Source organism: Coenobita brevimanus, chromosome 1 (assembly GCF_032717465.1).
Source record: "Coenobita brevimanus isolate Jiangsu-jjx chromosome 1, ASM3271746v2, whole genome shotgun sequence".
NCBI lineage: Eukaryota > Metazoa > Arthropoda > Malacostraca > Decapoda > Coenobitidae > Coenobita > Coenobita brevimanus.
The window spans coordinates 45,578,680-45,603,999 of NC_136954.1; the positions used below are offsets into that span (position 1 = coordinate 45,578,680).

General features: G+C 42.5%; 1 pseudogene; it reads left to right on the plus strand.

Annotated features, from left to right (window-relative positions):
- Window positions 1-25,320, plus strand: part of LOC145395838 (glutamate receptor 1-like) — a 378,247-nt pseudogene that overhangs the window by 114,250 nt on the left and 238,677 nt on the right.

Here is a 25,320-nt window from a genome sequence, read left to right on the forward strand (position 1 = left end):
ATATCTTTCCCTCCTCCTCCCTCTCTCCGTGCACACACCCTCTCCTTTCTCTCTCTTTCCCCTTTCATTCCTCACTTTCCTCTTTCCTCTCTCTCCCAACCTTTACCCATCCCCCCCCCAAGTACTCCTTTCCTCTTCCCCATTCCCTCTCCCTTCCCCTCCCCCTTTCCTTTCCCATCCGCCCCCCTTCCCTTTCCCATCCGCCCCCCTTCCCTTTCCTTCCCTCTCCCGACTTCCATCACCCTCCCCTTCCCCCTTCCCTCTCCTCTCCCCTCCCCCTCCCTCTCCCTCCCTCTCCACCTTCCCTCTCCCTCCCTCTCCACCTTCCCCCTACCTCTTTCTCCGCCTTCCCTCTCCCCTTTCCCTCTCCCTCCCTCTCCCCTTTCTCTCTCCTTCCCTCTCCCCTTTCCCTCTCCCTCCCTGTCCACCTTCCCTCTCCCTCCCTCTCCCAACTTCCCTCTCCCCCACTCTCGCCCTTCCCTCTCTCTACCTCTCCACCTTACCTCTCCCTCCCTCTCCACCTTCGCTCTTGGTCCCTCTCCACCTTCGCTCTCCCTCCCTTTCCCCGTTCCCTCTCCCTCTGTCTTCCTTTTCCCTGCTCCTTCCTTCTCCCTCCCTCTCCCTCCCCGTCCCTCTTCCCTCTCCCTCATTCTCCTTCCCTTCAATCCACTCTTAAGTCCACAGCATTATAAATAAAAGATATACAGAGTGAAAAAAATGTGGGATATAAATAGGTGAAAAAATTTCGAAGCTGAGTACGCCTCTGGTGCTGTGTGGCTGTTGATTGGTGTGTGGTGATGACGTCAGTGATTCTCTCTCTCTCTCTCTCTCTCACACACACACACGCACACACACACATTAAAAGATTATTTATTTAAAGGCACAAGCATCATCCAGTTAACTTTATTAAACAGCTAAATTTATGAACACTGAAGCTGACAATTTCATATGAAGAAGTATTTGGAAACAAAAGTTAAACACCAAGAGTAATGAAGCAGGTAAACAAAATATAAACAAAATACATATATCAAATTTCAACCCTTAACTCTGATATAATCTTCATATTTATTTTCCACCAGAGGATTATATAAATTTTCTAGACTTTAAAAACCGGAGAGGTTAAGTATAGCCTTCATTAACCCTTTGACTTCCAGAGACTCTGAAATTACCTAAAATCGTCTGGAGATGAAAATAATAAAGTAATACAGGTCATCGTAGTGAAGTAATTAACCTGCACCTGTAAAGGCACCTGTAAATCACGAGGCACCTTAACCCCTTTAGCCTCAGGACATATTTTTCACTGTGATCTTAGCACCGTCAGACAATTTTACTCAGCTTGGGACAGACTTTTTGAACTAAAGGGAATAGATGAAGCCTTGTGTAAGCCTTTTGATAGTACTCGTCAGCTGGATAAAATCTTGTGGCTACAGCAAAAATAACAAGAACATGAAAGTAGGGCATCGTAGTGAAATGCCCTGAATGCGATTATTGTTTTCCCCTGGTGATTAAAGCCTCTCGTACTGAAGGGGATAATTAAGACTATGTGACTCCTAGGCTCGCATTCTCGTCAGTTAAGGAAGCTCCGTAACACCTCCTCCTCAGCGATTTATTTTTTGAATATGCGTGGGTAATACCTTTCGTAAAATGTTTTATGCAGAGTATGGCGATATTGGAAGGATTTATGCAACACAGATGAGGTCAGTAAGTGTAATTAAAATAGATCGCCTAGGAAAAGGAGCTAGGGAGCCTTCTTAACCCACGAGAATGCGGACTCTGATGTTAAAGTCAAGTAAAACTATCTAGACGCAGCAGGAATGAATAAAGTACGTGATGGTAGTGAAAGTATTAACATTACAGTACATCATAATACACGGCATATCCTTCTACCAGGGAACAAAAGCCTGATTACATATTCATAACCGGTGCATTTTTTTTTTTTTTTATGTAATATGGACTGATACTTTTTACACGATTTTTTTCCTCCATTTTTTTTTTTTTTTTTTGTCAGTACTGTTGATGGTTTAGAGGTGTGGCACAAGGAGGAGGAGGGAGGGGAGTGAGGGGGTGGGGGAGTGAGGATGAGGATGGGAGAGGGGATGGAGGAGAAAGAGGAAGGATAAGGGAGGTAGAGGAAGGAAGGGGGAGAGCAATGAAATAGCAGTATGTGAAAAGGGTGGGAGGAGAGAGTGAGGCTTCAGTGCAAAGAAGGTGAGGGACAGGAGGGAGAGGAGATGAGGGAGGAGAGAGGAAGAGGGAGGGAGGATGAGGAGAACGAAATGGAGACTGGGAAAGCGAAGGATGAGAGAGAACAGGAGGAGGAGGGTGGAGGAGAGGGGGGGGTGAAGCGGGAGAGAAGGGGAAAGAACAAAGGGAGATGAGAAAGGAGGGAGAACAGGGTGACGGATAGGGAAGGGAGGTAGGAGAGAGAGAGAGAGAGAGAGGAGGGGACAAGAAATGGGAGGTGAGGGAGAGGAAAGGTGAGGTAGGAAAGGAGAGTGTGGTGACGGGTGGAGGAGAGGAATAGGTTGGAGACTGAAGGAAAGGAATAGAGAAGAGAGGAAGGGTAGGGAAGAGAGAGTGGAGAGAAGGTAGCGAGGAGGATGTAGGGGGTAAGCTTCAGATGAAGGGGAAGAAAAGGTTGAAGGGAGAAAGGCAGACTCGGAAAGAGAGAAAGAGGGAGAGAAAGGAGCTACAGGGAGTTATTGATAGTTACATAAACAGCAACACAGACCATACGGTGCCAAAGAGGTGGTCCGCCTTTAACACGAAAAGGTAATGTTTAACCAAGTCACAAGAGTATAAGAAAAGAATAGTACAGCACTAGGCGTTCTCCCTAGCTCTCCCAACACTCCAGTAATACGCCGTGAAGGAAGAACGACAGAAGTAGCACCTTACGGATTAAGAAACCTGGAGGAGGTGTTAAAGGATAATGTGAAACTCCTAAAAATACATGTTCTCTCTACACATTTTTTTTATTTAAACTGTTACGGAACAGAGAAAGATAATGTACACTTTAAGTGAGAATACTAAAAATCACTACTGTCCCTTAAAGTTCCAGGTTCAAAACAAAAGAGTTAGGTAAAATTACAAGTTAAAGTTTAATGCTCAAGCTAACAACAAAACATTCAGGACTCATAAGGATAATGTAATGGCAAAAAAACAGGTTAAATATATGGTTAACTGCAATAGCCTCTATTAACACGAAATTAGCAAGAGTAAATTTATCTAAGTCAGCCCTGATAAAATGACAGTACACTGGATAATGCTCAGTTAATGCAAGATAAATTATCACAGATACAAACTATTATCAAAAATGACTGACACAAAAACACACGAATCACAAAAACCTTACTAGGCCCAAGAACCAACACCCCACGCTACACAGTACAAGAAAAAAATGCAATAACACTCATACTCAAATTACACAGCAGTTCTCTCACACTTCCTCCAACTGTACAGGGGAGGACAGAGATGTGAACAAAATGAGGAGTAGATCTAAGTGGCCATAATGCAGAGACAGAGCTCATTATACAGTATAGGGGCCAGCAGAGCTTGATACAACTTGCAAGAAGGACGCGCAAATGAAGCCAGAGGGGACAAAGAGTTGACACTCCTGCTCTGAACAACAGAAAGAACGACTTACTCTACTATAAGGGTAGAAGGGGGGAGTGAGGTAGAACACGCTCGTGATCAAACATGCAGCATACTGTACGTAAGAATTACACAAAGGATGATGAAATCATAGGCTATGTAACACCTCCCCACAAAGAAAAAAGAAATTTACAAAGGAAATTTCTTATTACTCTAAAACAATCTGTCTAAAGTCTAGATAAGCAATCTGCAATAACATTTTCTTTCCCCTTGACATGTTGTATGTCTAATGAATACTCCTGAAGAAGTAGACTCCATCTTGTCAATCTCTGATTTTTATCTTTAAACCTACTAAGGAATTTCAGTGGGTTATGATCGGTATAAATGACTATGGGGTCAAAACCAGAACACAAATAAAATGAAAAATGCTGTAAACCCAAAATCAAGGCCAAAAGCTCTTTCTCAATAGTTGAGTAGTTCTTTTGAGGTGGAGTGAACTTCTTACTGTAATAAGATACAGGGTGTTCAATACCCTGATCATCCTCTTGCAGCAAAACAGCCCCAGCTCCTGTATCACTTGCATCAAGAGCCATCTTAAAAGGCTTAGCAAAATTTGGAGTAGCGAGCACTGGCTGACTTAATAGGATAGCTTTAAGTTTGTTGAAAGAGGATTCACAGTTATCGGTCCAGACAAATTTAACTCCATTTTTCAGTAGGTCTGTAAGTGGTGATACAAGAATTGAGAAGTTAAGAACAAACCTCCGGTAATAACCTTCCATTCCCAAAAATCTTTATAGCTCTTTCCTACTTTTAGGTCTGGGAAGATCACTTATAACCTGAACCTTAGCTCCTGGTGGTGCAACATGTCCATCACCAATTACGTACCCAAAGTACTGAACTTTAGCTTGACCAAACTCACACTTTGATAAATTAGCTACAGGATTAGCCTGAACCAAACGCTCAAGAAATTTACTGACATGGCATAGGTGATCTTTCCAGTTGTCTGTCTATCTATCTATCTATTGCCAGACGCCTCAATCCCGTTTGGGGTGGCCACAAACAAATCGCCTCCAAGTCGCCCTGTCCCCCGCCATTTCACTACCCTGCTCCCAACTCACACCCCCCTCTCTCATATACCTCTCCACCCCATCCCTCCATCTCATCCTCGGCCTCCCCCTCCCTCTTCCCCCCTCCACCTCACTCACGTACACTGTCTTCGTCAGTCTTTCACCCTCCATCCTCTCCACATGGCCAAACCACCTCAGTGTGTTCCTCATAACACTTCCTATCACATCCACATCCAAACCACAACGTTCCTTTATATCCTCATTCGTCAGCCTGTCTCTCCATGTGACTCCACAGGCTCCTCTTAAATAACTCATTTCCACTGCTCTCACTCTTGACTTGTGTCCTTCCAACAACGTCCAAGCTTCACTTCCGTACGTTAGAGTTGGTATCACAATACTGTCATGTAGTAACTTTTTCACTTCCATGCTCACTTCTCTGTTTCTTGTCACTGCTTTCAAAGAGCCAGCAACCTTCCTTCCCTGCTGTACTCTTTCAAGCACTTCACCCTCCAAACCTCCATCCTTACTCATCACACTACCCAAGTACCTAAACGTACTCACATTTTCCAATTTCTCACCATCCAACCTCGCTGTACATTCACTGACTTCACCTCTCTCAAAGACCATCACTTTACTCTTCCCTACATTCACCTTCAGATTCCGTTTCTTACACACTCTCCCAAACTCATCCACCAAGCCTTGCAGCTCCCCTTCGTCTTCACTCAACAACACGGTATCATCTGCAAACAACAGTACAGGGAGTTTCCAAACACTATCCTCTCTCACCAGGGCCACTCCAACATCCAGTACCCTACCTTGTACCTCTTTTATTACCCCATCCATGTACAGATTGAACAACCATGGAGACATGACACATCCCTGTTTCAACCCAACTTTCAAAGAGAAAAATTCACTTAGTTCACCATCCACACGCACTGCAGCCTTCGCACCATCGTACATACTCTTCACAGCATTCAACAACTTCCCATCTACTCCATATATTCTTAACACTTTCCACAATCCTTGTCTATCCACCCTGTCATGTGCTTTCTCCAAATCCATGAAAGCCGCATACAACTTATTTCCCTTCTCTAGAAACTTTTCCACTAAAGATCTAAGAATGAATATCTGATCTACACAACCTCTTCCCTTCCTAAAGCCTCCCTGTTCTTCTCCAACTAATTTCTCTGTTCTTTCTCTAACTCTGTCTATAAGTATCCTACCATACACTTTTCCTATTATACTAAGAAGACAAATGCCCCTATGATTACCACACACTTCTTTTTCCCCTTTTCCTTTGTACAAGGGAATAATTACACCCGACTTCCAATCCTCCGGGACTCTACCTTCCTCCCAGGCTAATCTGCACATCTTCCACATCCATTCTACTACTATCTCTCCCCCATGCTTCAGCATTTCACCACACACTCCATCAATTCCTGGGGCTTTCCCAGATTTAACTTTCTTCATTGCTTCCACAACTTCTATCCTACTGATTTCATTCTGTCTTCCCACCTCCCTCCTTCTCCCAGCCATTCCCCAGCCACTTTTACTCGCATTACTTCCATCCTCTACTTTCAACAATTCCTTAAAGTGTTCTCTCCATCTGCTCACCTTTTCTCCCTTCTCCACTAGTAATCTACCATTTTTATCTTTCACTCCCCTGCTAACTTCACTTCCACCCTATCTTACTCTTTTCACCTCTTTCCAGAACATTTTCTTACAGTCCCTTCACTTTACACTCAAATTCCTACCAAATTCCTCATCCACTCTCTTCTGACTCTCTCTTACTAATCTTTTCACCTCTCTCTTTCTACATATAACTCTCTCTTCCGCCTCTCAACTTCTTCCACGCCCCTATTTCTTATCCATTCATTGTATGCTTTCTTCTTTTGTGCCACAGCCTGTTTCACCTCTTCAGTCCACCACGCTGTTCCTTGCACCCCCCTTCGTCTTCTCTTCCTTCCACACACCACATCACATGCTGCACATATTTCTTCTGTAAATATGCTACACACACCTTCCACGTCTCCCATCTGCTCCAGTTCATATTTGCACAATCGTTCCTCCACTTCTCTCTTATACTTTGCCGTTTTCTCATCCTCTTGTAACCTTTCCACTCTCCATGCAACTACTCCTTCCTCTCGTCTTTCCCTTCTTCTATTTCTCCATTCTAATTGGACCTTGATTCTGGCCACCACCAAGTAGTGGTCAGAAAGTCCACTCCCCCAACCTCTATAAACTCTTGCATCCATTACACATCTTCGCATCCTTTCATCCACACACACATAATCATTGCCTTCCATTCATTCAGTTCACCACCCACCCTTCTCATCACTCGCCATGTATACCTGTGGATCATTTTATGCCTGAAGAGAGTATTGGCTACCACCAACCCCCTCCCAGCACAAATGTCCACTAACGCACTCCCATTCTCATCTATCTCAGCAGGCACACCCCACTCACCAACTATTCCATCCACCTTCGCATTCCCAACTTTACCATTCATATCACCAATCAAAAACACTCTCTCATTCCTTCCAAACTTTTCCATGCACACTTCTACATTTGTCCAGAACTCTTCTCTCACTCTTCTAGCACTATCTTGCGTTGGCGCATACACACACACAATCGCCCACATTTGTATTCCAACTTTCAACTTTACCCACACAATCCTTGACCCAGCTGATCCATACTGTCTTATGCTCCTCTTCCATCATTTACTCACAAGTATACATACTCCTTCCTTTGCCCTTTCATTCTCACCTACTCCTGCACATATACCCCATCCATACTCCCATTCTCTCACACTTTCTCCTCTCCATTTTGTTTCAGTTATTCCACATACATCCACTTTCGCACCCTCAAGCACCTGGACAATCTTTCTCTCTTTCACCTCGTCATTCGCTCCTCTTACATTCCATGTACTCATTACCAAGTCCTTCGTCCGGTCCTGGGTCGTCATCGTTTGGTCAGTCCTTGTCCGAGGCTTCTTGTTTGTTTTTTTAGTTAGTTGTTTTCCGGGGAGGGGCACTAACCCTCCGCCAAACCTTTTAGTCGCCTTTTACGACAAGCAGGGATACTGGGGGAGTATTCTTTAAACCCCCCCCTACCCCCAGGTGCATTCTTCATACCATATGGCATTACAGAACATGCAAAAGTCTTTCCTAGTGTTAAAAAACATGAGATCTCCCTAGTACATTCAGTCATAGGTACTTGCCAGTATCCCTTTAACAAATCAAACTTACTTATGTACCTAGCCTTTCCGATCTTGTCTATGCAATCTTCCACACGAGGGAGAGGGTAAGTGTCTGTTTTGGTTATCTGATTAACACGTCTGTAGTCGATGCAAAGCCGCTGTGACCCACCTGGCTTAGGGACTAGAGTGACAGGAGAACTCCACTCGCTCTGACAGGGCTCAATCATCTTGTGGTCCAAGAGGTAGCCAAGCTCCTTCTCGATGAGAGGAACTTTCACTGGGTTCACACGGTAAGGAGGCAATTTAATTGGCTTTGCGTCTCCAACATCGACATCATGCATCAACACAGTGGCTCTTCCTGGAGTGGCACGGAACACTTGCGGGTACTCCTGCAGTAATGCCGAAAACTCCTGCCTTTCCTCGAGAGGTAGATGAGAAAGCTTAGTCTGGAGATCATTCATGATATCAGGATTCTTCCACAAACTATCACTCAGGCTCATGCTGCATGCGAGAACTTCACTTGCAGACTCGGGTGGAACAGCTACAGTGCAGACTGGGTTATTTTCGTCCCGCCTGTGATATAACTTTAGCATGTTGATGTGACAAAGTTGCTTGTTCCTTCTACGATCTGGTGTGGTGATGACATAGTTGACATCACTAAGTTTCTTCTCCACGAAATAAGGACCACTAAACTTGGCTTGAAGAGGTAGCCCATGCACTGGTAGCAGAATCAAAACCTGATCTCCTGGCTGAAAGTGGCGTAACCTGGACTTCTTATCATACCAAGTCTTCATCTTCTCCTGAGCAGCTCCTAAATTCTCTCTCGCCAGCTGTAAAGCAGTGGACAGCCGTTCTTTGAACTTCATCACATAGTCCAGCAGGTTGACGTCATCTTCCTCCGACAGCCAGCATTCCTTGAGTAGCTTAAGGGGTCCTCTTACTTCATGGCCAAACAGTAGTTCAAAAGGTGAGAAGCCCGGTGATTCATTTGGAGATTCTCTTGCAGCAAATACAACGAATGGAAGACCTTTATCCCAGTCTTTCTGATGTTCCAAACAGTATTTCTTGAGCATCGATTTGAGTGTTTGATGATATCTCTCCAACGCTCCTTGGGTCTGGGGATGGTAAGCTGAAGACGTGATCTGGGTGATGCCCAACTCTTTCAGAGACTGCTTGAAAACATTTGACATGAAATTACTTCCCCGGTCGGACTGTACCTCCTTGGGCAGACCAAACTTTGTGAAGAACCCTAGCATTTCCTTAACCACGTTCTTTGCTGAGACATTTCTAAGTGGAATGGCTTCAGGATAACGAGTAGCCATATCAATCAGGGTCAACACATAAGAAAATCCTGAAGAAGTCTTAGGAAGAGGGCCCACAATATCCACCAACACACGGGTGAAAGGCGCCTCAAAAGGAGGAATGGGAACTAGAGGTGCAACTTTTTCGGTCTGATTACACTTCCCCACAACTTGACAGGTGTGACAAGACTTACAATACCAGGAAACATCCCTGAAGATACCTGGCCAGTAGAAGTGTTTCAAAATGCGTGCCACAGTCTTCCTCACTCCAAGGTGTCCTGCCAAACTGGAATCATGAGCCACTCTAATGATATCCTGCCTACAAACACGAGGGATGACAACTTGATGTACAACCTCCCACTCACAGTCGGCTGATGCTGTTCAGGGTCTCCACTTCCTCATAAGTACTCCTGACTTTATATAATAACAAGTAGAAGCACCAGCTGACTCTTCCTCACTGCAAGCAGAGTTAGCTAGACCTTTCAACTCAGGGTCAGCAACCTGCAACTCAACCAACTCTTGACGAGACAAATTATCAACACTACGGGGTACTGCCTCATCTGGTGAGTGGTCCAAATTAGCAAGAAAAGTGGCAGCTAGGATAACATCATCATCATCATTATCCTCTAAGTCACCAGTAACTTTAGACTTAGCCCTAGTGACAGCACATGCAGGGAACACATCAGGGACATCACAATCCTGGGCTGCAGCCACTGGCTCACTAGACAACTGAGGAGCTGGACACACTTGACTTCCACCAATATCATTTCCAAGTAAGAAAGTTACACCTGACATTGGGAGTGTCTCAACCAACGCAACCATAACGGAACCATTAACAAAACCAGACTCTAAATTCACTCTGCACAGAGGGACAGAGAAGTAATTATTCCCTACACCTTGTAAGATTACAGTTTCATCAGAGGAATTAACATTAGAGCCTAGAACACTGGTCAGCATAAGGGATTGGCAAGCACCTGTATCACGATATATTTTAACTGATATCCTGTTATTACTGTCCAGAGGACTGACAAAACCATCAGACAGGAAATTAGCACATGAACTCTTGAGAGTGTCACCCACGTTACTTCTCAAAAGAGGAGCTCCATCATGAGAATTTAATTTACCCCTCAAAGCAGGTTCAGTTAACTCAGTTAAAGAATTATGGGAACTCTTAAGGGTGGACACTAGACCAATTGACTGAATATTTAAAGACTCCTTTTTGTTCACATCACGCTGTCTCCTGAAACATTTCTCCGTAGTATGACCAAGCTTACTACAATAAGTACATTTACTTTTCTGAAATCTACAGGTGAAGCTGGTATTTACTTCCTGAGAAACATCATCTTTATTCTCTTTCCTGTTACCTGTACTCTGAGTAGAGGCAACGTACTTACTCTCAGCTTTCCCTTTTTCTTTAGAATATCTCTTGTGAGTGAGAACATATTCATCAGCTAAAACTGCAGCATCAGACAAATTATCTATTCTTCTCTCATCAAGATATAGGCTTACATCTCTATTAATGCACCTTTTGAAGTCCTCCAGCAAAATCATCTGCTTAAATTTGTCAAAATCAGAATCCACATTCTTAGAATTTAACCACTGCTCTAACAGATCTTCTTTGATTTTTGCTTACTCAACATGGGATTTCTTATCTTGCTTATAAGTTGTCCTAAATTTTACTCTATAGGCTTCAGGAACAAGCTCATAGGCCTTAAGAATCAAGCTCTTAACTACATCATAATTATCAGATTGATCCTGAGGCAAAGATGCATAAGTTACTTGAGCTTTACCGGTGAGAACAGTTTGAAGGAGTACTGGCCAATACTTTTTGGGCCAATTAAAACCTGTAGCTACCCTCTCAAACAACTGAAAATACTTTGTTAAATCAGATTCATTAAAAGGAGGGACAAGTTTAACATTTTTAGCCACATCAAAATCATCAGAGCTAGATGATCCAGTTCCACCTTGTTTCATGCGATACTCATGGTCTGCCTGAATCCTAGCAATTTCAATTTGTGCCTCCTGAATACGAGCCTGAGACTCAGCCTCCTTAGCATTTGCCTGAAACTCAGCCTCCTTAGCATTTGCCTGAAATTCAGCCTCCTTAACACGAGCCTCCTGCAGGGCTAGCTGTAACTTAGCTAATTCAATCTGCGTTTGCTCATTTGGAGGAGTTACATTAAACAAGCTTTCATTAATCATGTCAACAATTTGATCTTTAGAATGATGAGAGCGAACAGCAATTCCCAATTGTTGAGCAACAAGCTTAAGTTCATTCTTTGTTCTGTTTTCTACATCACACACTGTTTGCACATTTGACAAAAAATCTTTGGCTTAATCAAGCGTAGTAATAGTAGACATCATGAATAAATCACAGTCACAAAATATCAAGCAATATCCTTATGATAATATCCTGAATATCCTGATAAGAGGTCGCCAAATTTATGTTACGGAACAGAGAAAGATAATGTACACTTTAAGTGAGAATACTAAAAATCACTACTGTCCTGTAAAGTTCCAGGTTCAAAGCAAAAGAGTTAGGTAAAATTACAAGTTAAAGTTTAATGCTCAAACTAACAACAAAACATTCAGGACTCATAAGGATAATGTAATGGCAAAAAAACAGGTTAAATATATGGTTAACTGCAATAGCCTCTATTAACACGAAATCAGCAAGAGTAAATTTATCTAAGTCAGCCCTGATAAAATGACAATACACTGGATAATGCTCAGTTAATGCAAGATAAATTATCACAGATACAAACTATTATCAAAAATGACTGACACAAAAACACATGAATCACAAAAACCTTACTAGGCCCAAGAACCAACACCCCACGCTACACAGTACAAGAAAAAAATGTAATAACACTCATACTCAAATTACACAGCAGTTAGATGGTTGGAGATTTCCTGAGCACTCACAGTAATAACAACTGTACAGGGGAGGACAGAGATGTGAACAAAATGAGGAGTAGATCTAAGTGGCCATAATGCAGAGACAGAGCTCATTATACAGTATAGGGGCCAGCAGAGCTTGATACAACTTGTAAGAAGGACGCGCAAATGAAGCCAGAGGGGACAAAGAGTTGACACTCCTGCTCTGAACAACAGAAAGAACGACTTACCTTACTATAAGGGTAGAAGGGGGGAGTGAGGTAGAACACGCTCGTGATCAAACATGCAGCATACTGTACGTTAGAATTACACAAAGGATGATGAAATCATAGGCTATGTAAGAAAACTAATAAGGAAACAAGGAAACGCGAACCCTCCTAGTATGGCTCCGTGTTCCTATGATATGCTAAGTACTGTCCCAAGTACAAGGGCGGACAGCCAGTACTACCGCCTCTGAGGATGGTCCAGGAGGAGTCCCCTACTTGACACCCAAAGTTTCCTTAGCCAACGCCGATAGCTGACAAACAAATATCTATAGCTTTCTATTGAACGTATTTGTGGTTGTGCTGTCAGTATCACTTTCTGGGAGCCTGTTACGGACACTGATAATATCGTTACGGAAGAAATACTTGGTAACGTCCAGGTATACTGTGTGTCCTGATAGATTTATGTTATGTCCACGTGTTGGCGTATCCGGGGCAAATGGGAAGAAATTATTTGTTTTCTTTATCGAATCCCTTGAATATCTTCAATCCCTGGATTTGATTCCCTTTCTGTCGCTTTTGGATATAGAGTAATGGAGGGTGGAAAATAGATAGAGAGGGGCACGGGAAAGGCACCAGGGAGAAAGGAAGGACAGGGATGGAGAGGAGGGGGGAGTGGGGAAAGGAAAAGGCTGAGAGAGAGAGAGAGAGAGAGTATAGTAGGACTCGCCTACGTTTGCGGCTGTGGTGTGGCCCGCACCTGTGTACAGTATTGCCACGTTTTCTATACCGTTATCTCTCTCTCTCTCTCTCTCCTGGCGGGAAATGTGAGCCACCCTGAGTACTTTTGATTCTTTTATAAGTTATTTATAATTGTGCTTTCATTTGTTGATTTGGTTCTGTTATATTTAGTGATGCCGACAATGCATTCAATGCATGCCCCTCTCCTGCCTCTCTCTCTCTCTCTCTCTCTCTCACCGACTGGGTGTGGAAGTGTTGCCGCTCGCGAGTGAATGTTTTTTGTTTTTTACTTCGGTATTGGCATATGCCTACTATTTTGTCCTACATATTAGCTTATGATTATAAATGTGATTATTCCTCGTCCTTAAAATTATGGTAAAAGCCAGTAAATGTGAGCATTTTTCCCTAGCAACACCTGTACAAGCTATGGTTGGGTCTACGGAGGTACGTACTTTACCTTAGGCCAGACTGGAAGTGTAAGTGTTGCCACTTACAAGAATTACATGAATTATTTCTTTTACTTTGGATATTGGCATATTTCTTCTTTTTTCAGGCTCATTATCTTATATCCATAACTGTGATATTATTACCCACCCTAAAACTACGCTAAAAACCATTAAAAGTGACTACAATTTCTTTTAGCAACACTGTACAATATGTATGCCATGCTTCTGTGTTACTGTATAAATATTTTATGCATAATAAGATTACTGTTGATTCATCCATCAAAATACACAAGTGTAAGCTTTATTCATCTGAATTTATCGAATTTGTGATGCCTTGTACATAAATAGCTTCCGTTTCACATCGCAAGTTGGGGAAACGTGGCACCATTGTACACAGGTGCGGGCCACACCACAGCCGCAAACGTGCGCGAGTCCTACTATAGTTACCCGTAGACAAATCCGGACATGGTTTTTTAACAGCAAAAAAAAGTATCTAGATTTTTCCATCCCGCACATGCACGTTCACCAGCTACAAATTTCCACGTTGCTTTTGGTGTGAATGTATGAATCAAGTACTTTGTGGTGTGATTACGCAGTTTATCAAATACTTCAGTCGCGGGTGAATGCTCAGTTTTCTGTGCTTGCTTGTTGGTAGTTTCCGTGTGTGTGTGTGTGTGTTTCTGCCTCCAGCCCAGACGACGACGACGACGATGATGATGATGATGATGATGATATCCAGTCTACCTCACCATGATAGCCACTTTCCACGAGACTAAACTGACCTTGTCGCGGTGTCCATGTGGCGTCTGGGAATTGCGTGTTCAGTCATGTCTGGGACAACTCTAGCATTTCTTTCGATTATGTAAACCCATCAAGAGACGTGGTTGTTCATGTGTCCCTAACTGTACAGGACTGAGATAGCCTAGCCTTGGGACCCCACTCCTTGTTTGGGTAATATGGAATTGGCAGTTAATGCTGTACCATTACTTCCATTTGATCAAGTAACGGCGCTGTAAAACACGAACAAAATTAAGATTAACTGTACAGAATTAATGATGTTCAATGAAGATGGATGGTGGTGGTGGTTATGGTGATGGAGATGGTAACTGTGATGATGATTTTGATGATGATGATGATGATGATATTTTGATATGATTTCCTACAGGTCGTTGTGAAATGCATATAATTCTAAGCCTTTCAATCCCGTAGATATTATATTATTATTACTCGTGTTAAACTATTTTATTTTATTTAGTTTAGCAACAGTGGTTGGTGGATTAATGGAAGCTTTGTCTAACCCCACTGATTTAAAAAGTTTCAGTGAATGGAATTAACTGGAGATAGCAAAGATATTAATTATGTAATCAAACTGAAGGACTAGTGCGCTGTTTTTAATGTGCTTCGAGACAATAAACAGAGATATAATGATGTACCCGTGTTTATGATAAAGAACGTAAAAATGCCAGCCTGAGTTCTAACGTTGGGAGAAACACTAGAAGCAGTGTGAGTTCTTTATATTCCACAGTTTATAGTGAAGAGCGGAGAGCACAAGAATACTGATAACGAATATGCAAGAAAGCAGAAATGGCTGTTAAATGGTAAAGATAAAGAATAGACACCAATAACAGAGCGATGTTTGTAATGAAGAGCCTAGAGCCAGCGTGTGTGGCAGCGTTTGGGTAAATACTGTAAGCTGTGTGAAGTCCTGTCATATATCCATGTTTTGGTTTTGGCGTCAACAGTTTAGTGGGTGGAGTCAGAGGCTGTGAACGGGAGTTTGGCGTAAAATATAAACTTATTTACACACACACACACACACACACACACACACACACACACACACACACACACACACACACACACACACACACACACACACACACACACACACACACACACACACACACACACACACACACACACACCTATGTTTGACATTGTACTAATATATTCACTCATATCCTCGCTTGACAACTACACATCTACCCACACTCATCCCACAGTCTAACCCCACACCTCTTCCTACACCCCTCCCCTCCCCTCCCCTCCCCTCCCCTCCCCTGCTTTCACACTTCTCACCCCCACTTTACCTTTGGCCCTACCTCAAACTTAACCATTCCTCACATCTCCATCACAAACTCTCTCTCTCTCTCTCTCTCTCTCTCTCTACTCATTCACTTATCCCCTTTCCTTACTTACCTCAACCCTCACCCCACCTGCCTCCCCATTCCCTCTCCTCTATCCCATCCTGTGAGACAAAGCCCTGATTCTGGGGACATCATTTGTTTGTGAATGTGTGTTTGGTGCATTTCTCTGGGTATGCTGTTGATTGTTCTCCCTCTATCGTGCTGTTATCTTTCCTGGCCTTCTTGACTCTTGCTGACTCCATCTATAGGTAGGAAAAAGAGGTCAGGTTGATGATTACGAGAATGACCTTTTAGCAGACATACGGTACATACAAATAGGTTTTCTGTTTACACATTCACATCGTTACGTACACACAAATATGGTATGAATGGGAATATAATAGTCAATGCATTTCCTGCAAGTCACATTATACAGAGACGTAATTACACATAATACACGTAACATATTTACATACTGTACATGTCAACAACAGATGGGATCATTCCGGGGATTGATATCTAACTCGTAGCACAGACAGCTCTGTTTTTTTTTTTTTTTTTTTTTTTCGCTATTGACAACTTTATTTGGCTGAAATTGAGTCATAGGAGTGTCAGAGTAAACACTGGTACCATTAATCCTTTCTTGGTAGGGACAAATCTGTCGCATCGTATTCCAGTAAATGCCAGTTGATTTTACTTGCCTGTGTGAATCACAGGACTCAGAGTAGTGATGGCTTTGCATTTACACACACACACACACACACACACACACACACACACGCACACACACACACACACACACACACACACACACACACACACACACACACACACACACACACACACACACTATACTGCATTTACTCTAACATGGCCCAGATTTTCATCCTTTTGCAGCTTATTGTACGTCGTTCAGTGGCAGGAAAAGACAGAACTACTGTATGATTCTACACCTTATCCACAGCACTTTTTTGACTAACATCATATTCTAGTGTTAATCCATTGTAACAACTTGGCATTCAGCATGGAAAGATGGCAGCTGTAGGTCAGTTTAGAGTAAAAAGAGTATACGAGACATACTTCTGCCTAAGATTTCCTTTATTCCCCGAACTACCATTCTTTGCAGCTCGCTTTCCCAGAATAGTTTCCCCCAGACATCAACCAACAGACGTTCAAGACCAACTGTTACAGGAACTTTATAAATGGAGGACAACTGTATTCTGGTGTATGGACGTTGTATTTTTTCATACAATTTGTTTTTTTCCCACATATTCTGAAAACACACACACACACACACACACACACACACACACACACACACACACACACACACACACACACACACACACACACACACACACACACACAACATTTACAACTAAGGAAAATAATAGTGCCCCAATATGTACAGCAACAGGAACGACACTTTTACGTAATGTTCTGAAAAACTTTGTGGCGGAGCTCGGAACACCTCATCACGGGATTTCGAAACATGTTCATCACTGCCTTGAAATTTGTCGAATTAAATGGAACCGCTGTTTATTATTTACACAACTCTTCTTGCGTACTTACAAACGCCATATATGAACGGTGGAACTCTTGCTTTTTTATTGATTTATTTATTTGTTTACAAATATTGAACTGTAATCCTGTTTATTGATAGGGGTTGGAAGGATTCTCTCTCTCTCTCTCTCTCTCTCTCTCTCTCTCTCTGTTACGTAGTTTTACATTCAAAAATTATGAGTAAGTCTGTCATATATTCTCACTATGAATTTATATGCTCTGACATGGGAAAAAAAAAAAAAAAAGCCACTCTTGTCACCGGTCAGCTTGTTTCAGCTTTGGAGACATTTCGAAATGGAGGACAGACACACAGGGTTGTCTATCTATCCATCTAGTGCTAGACGCCATAATCCCGTACGGGGTGACAATTTGACTTTGAGTTATTTGTTTTACGGGGAGGGGCACTAACCCTCCACCAACCCACTTTTTGACACGTAGGCAGCACGTATGGTTTGGTTATATGGTTACCACCCAGCGTTGTAAATGGTTTCTTGGCTACACAGGGTTGTACATGTTATGAATGGTTTTTGAGATAATAAATGACTTTTGGGATTTTGCAACACCTCTTCGTTAGTGACTGATTCTGCACAGTATACCACTATATCGTACCCCAAGTTATTGATGCAAACTGTCAATATCAAAACGGTAAAATACCATAGTGCTGCCAACTTCTTCCTTCACCTTAATCACTTGCTTTCTTTGATTTCCCTCCTCTCTTCCTATTTCTCATATCTTTCTTGTCACCATGTATTACTTTTCATTCTTTTTCAGGTGGTATTACATTGTGTGATAAGCCAAATGGTTTCCGGTAAAGTCAGGAAACCATTTGTAGTGCTGGGTGGTAACCATATAACCAGCCTATACGTGTTTCTTACTTGTCAACAAGTACGTTGTCAGAGGGTTAGTGCCCCTCCCCGTAAAACAACTAACTCAAAGACAACCGGCCACCCCTGTTGGGATTATGACGTCTGGCTGTAGATAGACAGGTCTATCTATCTATATACCTAGGCTGCTTCCCCCAAGGAAAGGGAGGTAGCCGAGACAGGACGACACACTCCCCATTTACTCATCCATTCAAACACATTCATTTGCATCTTAGCTCCAAAGGGGAGAACGGACAGATCCTCACCGCACCACACTGCACAAGGGTCAACTGCGCAATGCAATCAGTGACATCCGCAGCAGGGCCCGACAGCAAAGCTGGTTTACCCCTGCCACATCATAACAGACTCATCCCCTTACCCGCACCTGACCTGAAATAGCTGATCAGACCAAATGTGGGAGAATATCCCCTCAGGGCTGCGTCATCACTTATTCATTCACAATTTCTCTCCACCCATTTCTGTCACGCACAGCCACTCTTCCTTGCTCAACAGACATCCCTCTCGCATCCAGCGCTCTCTTCACACTGTCCATCCATCCTATTCGTGGTCTTCCTCTCAGCCTTACACCTCTCACATCAGATCTAGTTATCTTTTTCACCAATCGCTCATTATCCATTCTCTCCATATGCTCAAACCATCGCAACACCCTCTGCTCAACTCTACCAGCCATCTCCCGAACAACTCCAGTTCTCCTTCGCACTTCATCATTCCGCACTCGATCCATACGCATCACTCCACACATACTCCTCAGACACCTCATCTCCATTACATTCAAACTTTTCCTCTCTGCTACACCCATATTCCATGTTTCAGCCCCATACAATGCAGTCGGTACCACAACACCCTCATACAGCCTTCTCTTTACATCCATTCTAAGCGAACGACATCTAAACACTTTTTTCATTCCTCCCAACACCTTTCCTACTTCATTTATTCTAAACTTCACTTCTGCATCTATTCTTCCATCCACAGCAACATGTGACCCTAGATATTTAAAACACTCTACCTCCTCAAGCAACTCGCCATTCAAAACTATATTCATCCCTCTACCATCTACCAACCTCGTACACTTCATCACTTTACTCTTATTCTCATTTACTTTCAATTTCCTCCTTTCACACACTCTTCCAAACTCCTTTACCAACTGTCTCAATCTCTCCTCTGAATCAGCCACCAGTGCAGTATCATCTGCAAACAGCAGCTGCTTCAGATTCCACTCTCCACCATCAACATTCACCAGACTCAGACCTCCACCTAAAACCCTTGCATTCACATCCCTTACAACACCATCCATGTAAATATTAAACAACCAAGGCGACATCACACATCCCTATCGCAGCCCCACTCTCACAGGAAACCAATCACTCACAGCATTTCCCACTCTTACACACGCTCTACTATTTACTTAAAAACTTTTCACCCCTTTCAATAACCTACCATCAAGTCCATACAATCTTAAAACAGTCCACAAAGCCTCCCTATCAATTCTATCATACGCTTTCTCTAAATCCATAAATGCCCAAAACACATCCTTGCATTTCGCTAAATACTTTTCACACACTTGTCTCACCGCAAACACCTGATCCACGCATCCCCTCCCTCTCCTAAAGCCACACTGCTCATCACCAATCACTCCCTCTGTATCCTCTCTAACTCTCATAATTAACACTCTACCATACACCTTACCTACAACACTCAACAGACTTATACCCCTAAAGCTAGTACATTCATACTTATCACCCTTGCCTTTATACAACGGGACCACACAAGCACTTGCCCAGTCAACTGGCACCATACCTTTCACAAAGCACACATTCAACAATCTTACTAACCAGTCAACAATAGTCACTCCACCACCCTTCAGGCATTCCACAGCACACCCATCCATGCCTGCAGCTTTCCCTGTTTTCATCTCCTTCACTGCCTTCTGCACTTCCTCCTTCGTGATCAAAGAATCATTCAACTCTCCCAACACATTTATTCCTTGCACCCTTCCATCCGCCACAATCTCAGCCACCCTTTCCTCCTCTACATTTAACAATCTTTCAAAATACTCTGCCCATCTCTTCCTTACTGCATCCATTTCAATTAACATCCTTCCATCCTCTGCTTTTACTCGTTCTTCCTTCCCAGATTCTCCCTTTCGCACCCTTTTCACCTCCTTCCAAAACATTTTCTTATTCTGTTGAAAATTCTCTGTCAGCCGCCTACCCCACCTCTCATCTGCTGCCACTTTAGCATCACGCACAGCCCTTCTCGCCTTATTCCTCTTTTCCTTATACCTCTCATATGACATCTCATCCTTCCTCTGCAGCCACACTTCATATGCACGTCTCTTCTCAGCCACAGCTATACTTACTTCCTCGCACCACCATTCACTTCCTTTTCTTACACCACCACCCACACGTCTCACACCACACACCTCTTCTGCATGCCCCACCACAGCACTCTTAAATAAGTGCCATTCCTCCTCCACACTGCCATTTACCCGATCTTTCACTGCGCTCCACTCATCTTTCAATTTCTCCTGATACTCTATCTTTTTCTCTCTTTTATCCAACTCACTCACATTCAAAACCTCCCTACCACACCTAACCCTCCTAGCTCTCACCCATCTCTTACCTACTCTTAACTTTCCCTCCACCAGGTAGTGGTCAGACATACCTCCACCCTCCCCTCTCAGAACTCTCACATCCAACAATCTTCCTATTACATTCCTAGACACAACCACATAGTCCATCAAAGCTCTGTCAACAACCCTTCCACCCTCCTGTCTCACCCATGTATACTTATAAATATCTTTCTTCTCAAACAGCGTATTTCCAATCACCATCTCTCGTTCAACACACATCGCTATCATTCGCTTCCTATTTTCATTTCTTCCAGGCACACCAGGTAGATAGAAATATACCATACACAATAATGTTAAGGGTGATATCCATAATACTGTATACTGTATTTTGTTAACGATGAAGTACTACCACCTAAATTGCATCCCAAAGTCTTTCATTACTCGGAAACAACATCTTAAACAGTTAAAAAGGTCTGGAAGCAACAAGGAAGCCTAAATGACACTCGCATAGTAGCTTTTAGAGACTTAACTTTATACGAAGGTATTCCTTAATGCAGCATCTATTTTTTATACTGGAGTTTTGAAAGATCAGGTGTAGCTAAGAAAATGTGAACCTCTTTGGTAATGGTGGAGTGTTTGTGTGTGTGTGTGTGTGTGTGTGTGTGTGTGTGTGTGTGTGTGTGAGAGAGAGAGAGAGAGAGAGAGAGAGAGAGAGAATGTTTATCCACCTCTTCATTCGGTTTCCCTCAGGTACCAGAATGTGACCAAAAAATATAGATAGGTAGATATATAGCTAGACAGATATAGATACAGATAGGTAGATATAGAGAGACAGATATTTGAGACAAAAATCATGTATGTGAGAGCAACTAATAATGTGGTATATACTGAGACAATAAATTATACATCTCGCTATATCTGGCTTACAGGTACCGAACCCGTCTTCTGGTCTGATGGACTACGCCACCACGATGAGACCCGAGTACCACCAGGCCATCATTGACCTCATCCACCACTACCGCTGGGATCACATCAATTACCTCTACGACTCCCATGACGGTCAGTGAACACGTCTTATTTTTTTTACCATAGTTACCTCTCCCTGCATTCCGTTTTTTTCCTGCTATTTCCTGCTGCTGCTGGTTGCTTACTGAATTATTTAACTTTCGCAGCTTCAAAAATTTATCTCTGCGGCTCACACGACGGTCAGTGAGTCTGCTTTATTATTATTATTTTTTTTATCATAGTTGCCTCTTCCAGCCTCCCATTTTCTTCCGTTATTTCCTTCTGCTGCTGGTTGCCTACTGAATTATTTTGCTATTGCTACTTCAAAAATACCTCTGCTGCTCCGGCGACGGTCTGTGCTCCTGTCTTTTAATACATTTGTCTTTCAGCCTCCTGTTTTATCTGCTGTCTCTCTGGTTTTCTACTGAATGGTTTAACTTTACTCCTTCATCATTTACCAGTACGACTCCTACGCGAGTTACTGCTCTTGCCTTTTATCATTGCTTTCTTTAGTAAGCCAACCGCTATTTTATTTATATATTTTTTATTGTTCATTTATCTCTCCAGGCACGTTTCTTGATGCTGATGATATACACTCTCTCTCTCTCTCTCTCTCTCTCTCTCTCTCTCTCTCTCTCTCCGGTATTATTATTTTTCCTTTTTCGTCCTCATCAGTATCTTTTCTCTCTCGCAGCGACGTTCCCCCTCACCCTCCAGCTCAGTCTCCGTGCTTCGTTATTTCCACGTCAGAGAAGAGAGAGGCACATTTAGTTTCTCTCTCTCTCTTAACAAGCAGATTTCAAATTGTATACTATAGCTTTATAATCACACACACACACACACACACACACACACACACACACACACACACACACACACACACACACACACACACACACACACACACACACACACACACACACACACACACACACACACTACACAGAGTGAGAGAGAGAGAGAGAGAGAGAGAGAGAGAGAGAGAGAGAGAGAGAGAGAGAGAGAGAATTTTACGAGTTCCTTCAACTTGCACTACAAGTTCACTCACAGGGCTGCCATCTCTCGAATAAAGTTTATTATTATTATTATTATTATTATTATTATTATTATTATTATTATTCTCTCCGACAAGAAGAGTATGATTTCACCCGTTTGTTTGTTTGTTTGCTTGTCTTTTAGCAGGATTACTAAAAAACTAAAAGAGAGATTTGGACCAAATTTAATAGCCCATATCCCAGGGAACAATCGATTAACTTTTGCGACCGGGCCTGATCGCATTACAGATCCTACAGTAGATTCAGAAACGAATCCCTAGGGCCGTTTTCACAGTCGTCCCTAACCTTTTGGGCCCGAACCAAAAGCACCTTTGGGTTTCACAGTCTCTCGGAATGGCTTTCGGGAGCTTACTAACGTGGGGACGTCTGCCCGTGTTGATGCGATAGGGTTGGTAGTTCTGCGTGGCGAAAACACTTTCCATATGTAGAGAATATTTAGAAATTGAAATGTAATGAATGTGGTGAATAACATGGCTGGAAAATCCACCTCACACAATTCTTACTAATATATTCAGGAGTGAAAATATTCGTAAGAATGCAGCAAAAATAAGGAATAGGAAACGTTATCAGAATGAAGAGCTAACTAACGGCAGCCTCACCACGCTCCTACTTGAAATCGGAAGTAAGCTGAATCCTGATGAATGCCCTGTATTGTAAAAATGGCATAAGCAAAAACAACCATGAAGTAACATGTATAACGTCTAATGAGTGATGGTGTGGTTTATTAACGGATATACTATTAATACATGAACATTTTCTTTTCTAAACGGGGTGTTAGCTATATCAACTTTTACATCGGGCATCAGATATTAGAATTTTCATGAAAATATGCATTAAATAACAATTCTCATATTTCGGGTCCGTTTGTTGTGGAGCCTCCACCAGTCTGCGAAAAGCTAGTATTTGAATACATAGAAAGTCTCATAAAAATACACAAACATAATTTTTTTTTAATACTGGGTGTGTTTTTTACCCCAGAAATATTACATTGGGTATATAATATTGAAATAATAATGAAAATATGTTACATGTAACTATTATTTTACTTTTTTACTTTCGGGATCCTCTGTTGGGGAGGCTGCAGGCCCCCCAAGAATGTTCCAGTAATTTGTCCGGGCCGTCCCGAATGCCGTCCCCAACAGAGGCCTCGGAAGGCTGGTTGGGGGCGACTGTGAAAACGAAAACGTGTGTTCAGAGACGAGTAGGCTGTTGGGGACTGCATTGGGGACGACTGTGAAAACGGCCCCTAGTCACTGATGAGAAAACCTGACCCATTATGAAGAGTGGTTTGGAAATTACGTTGCCCTTGTCGGAGAGATGCGCTCCTCTGAGTGCGTCTCTGGTTATTATTATTATTATTATTATTGTTATTATTGGATGATGGTGATAATGATTAACATTATTACACACTTCTGTTCTCGACTGCAGCTTCATCAGTTATTAAATCCCAGTTATCATATTCCTCAGCACTTGCTTCACGAAGTCCACATATCCTAAACAGTAATTACTCACCCAGTCCAGTTACTTACCATTCTTCAGTTTACCTACAGTCCGAGGCAAAAGTTTATTTCTCTTCCTGCACTTATGACTTTCTTCTGCTGACTGACATTCATAATGACAGTGTCTTGGTATGTTTTTCTTCATAATATTATTTTTACATCTTTTGCCTCGCCTTCTTGTGCTAGTTAATATGTCTAAGCTGAGCGTAGGATGGTATGATTCTTAGCCTAGTATTTCACCTTTCCTTCTTATTTTCCATTGGTGGCCAATATTCTCAGGGTGCAAAAGGTTGTTTTGTTCCACTGTCTTATATATCACTTCTTATAGTTCTCATTTTCCTTCTCTGGCTAGCATTCCTAAGATGAACGGGGGGTTGCTGTGTTCTTCTGACAGGTATTTTACCGTTTCAGCTTCTCATTTTCCACTGCTGAGTAATATTTCTAACAAGAGGAAGGCTTGGTGTTTCTTTGTCTATTGATGGTTATACGATGCGTCAGGGAGGAGTGATGGTCATACTCTAGTTTCAAGTACACACAGTTGTGTAATGGTTACATTTTGCCTCCTGGCTGTATATTATCAGTTCTTATCCAGACTTTACTCTAAAATGTACTAAATTAATTCCAACCGTTCTGCAGTAATTCAGGTACAGTCATCAAATCTCTCACCATTAACTCTCTCTGCTTCAACTCCAGTTAGCCAGCAGATCCAAATTGTTTTCACTCTTATACCATTCCCATCATTAATTTATTTTCCAGTCCAGCACCATCCGTCATCAAATTCCAATAATTAATCCCTCATCAGTTTGCACACGAGGCTCACTTGATCTAAACTTAAGCCACCCAGTGCAGTATGCCTTCATTTTAGCCGTATACCTCTTTACCAGATACCTGAGCCATATACCCTTTACTAAGCCAGTTTTCAGACATACATAATACTGTAGGGCACCAACCCTCACTAATATCCAACCTGCTTTATATTCAGTCATCTGATCATGTACCTTTCTCTTTTCCATTCCAATCAAAGTTCGGTCTTTCACAAAATTCTCTCTCTCTGTCTCTGTCTGTCTGTCTGTCTCTCTCTCTCTCTCTCTTTCCTTCCTCTAATCCCGTCTCTCAGAGTGCTATTCTTTTCCTTCATCTTTCTTCTCTCCTTTCCCCAAGCTTCTTTTT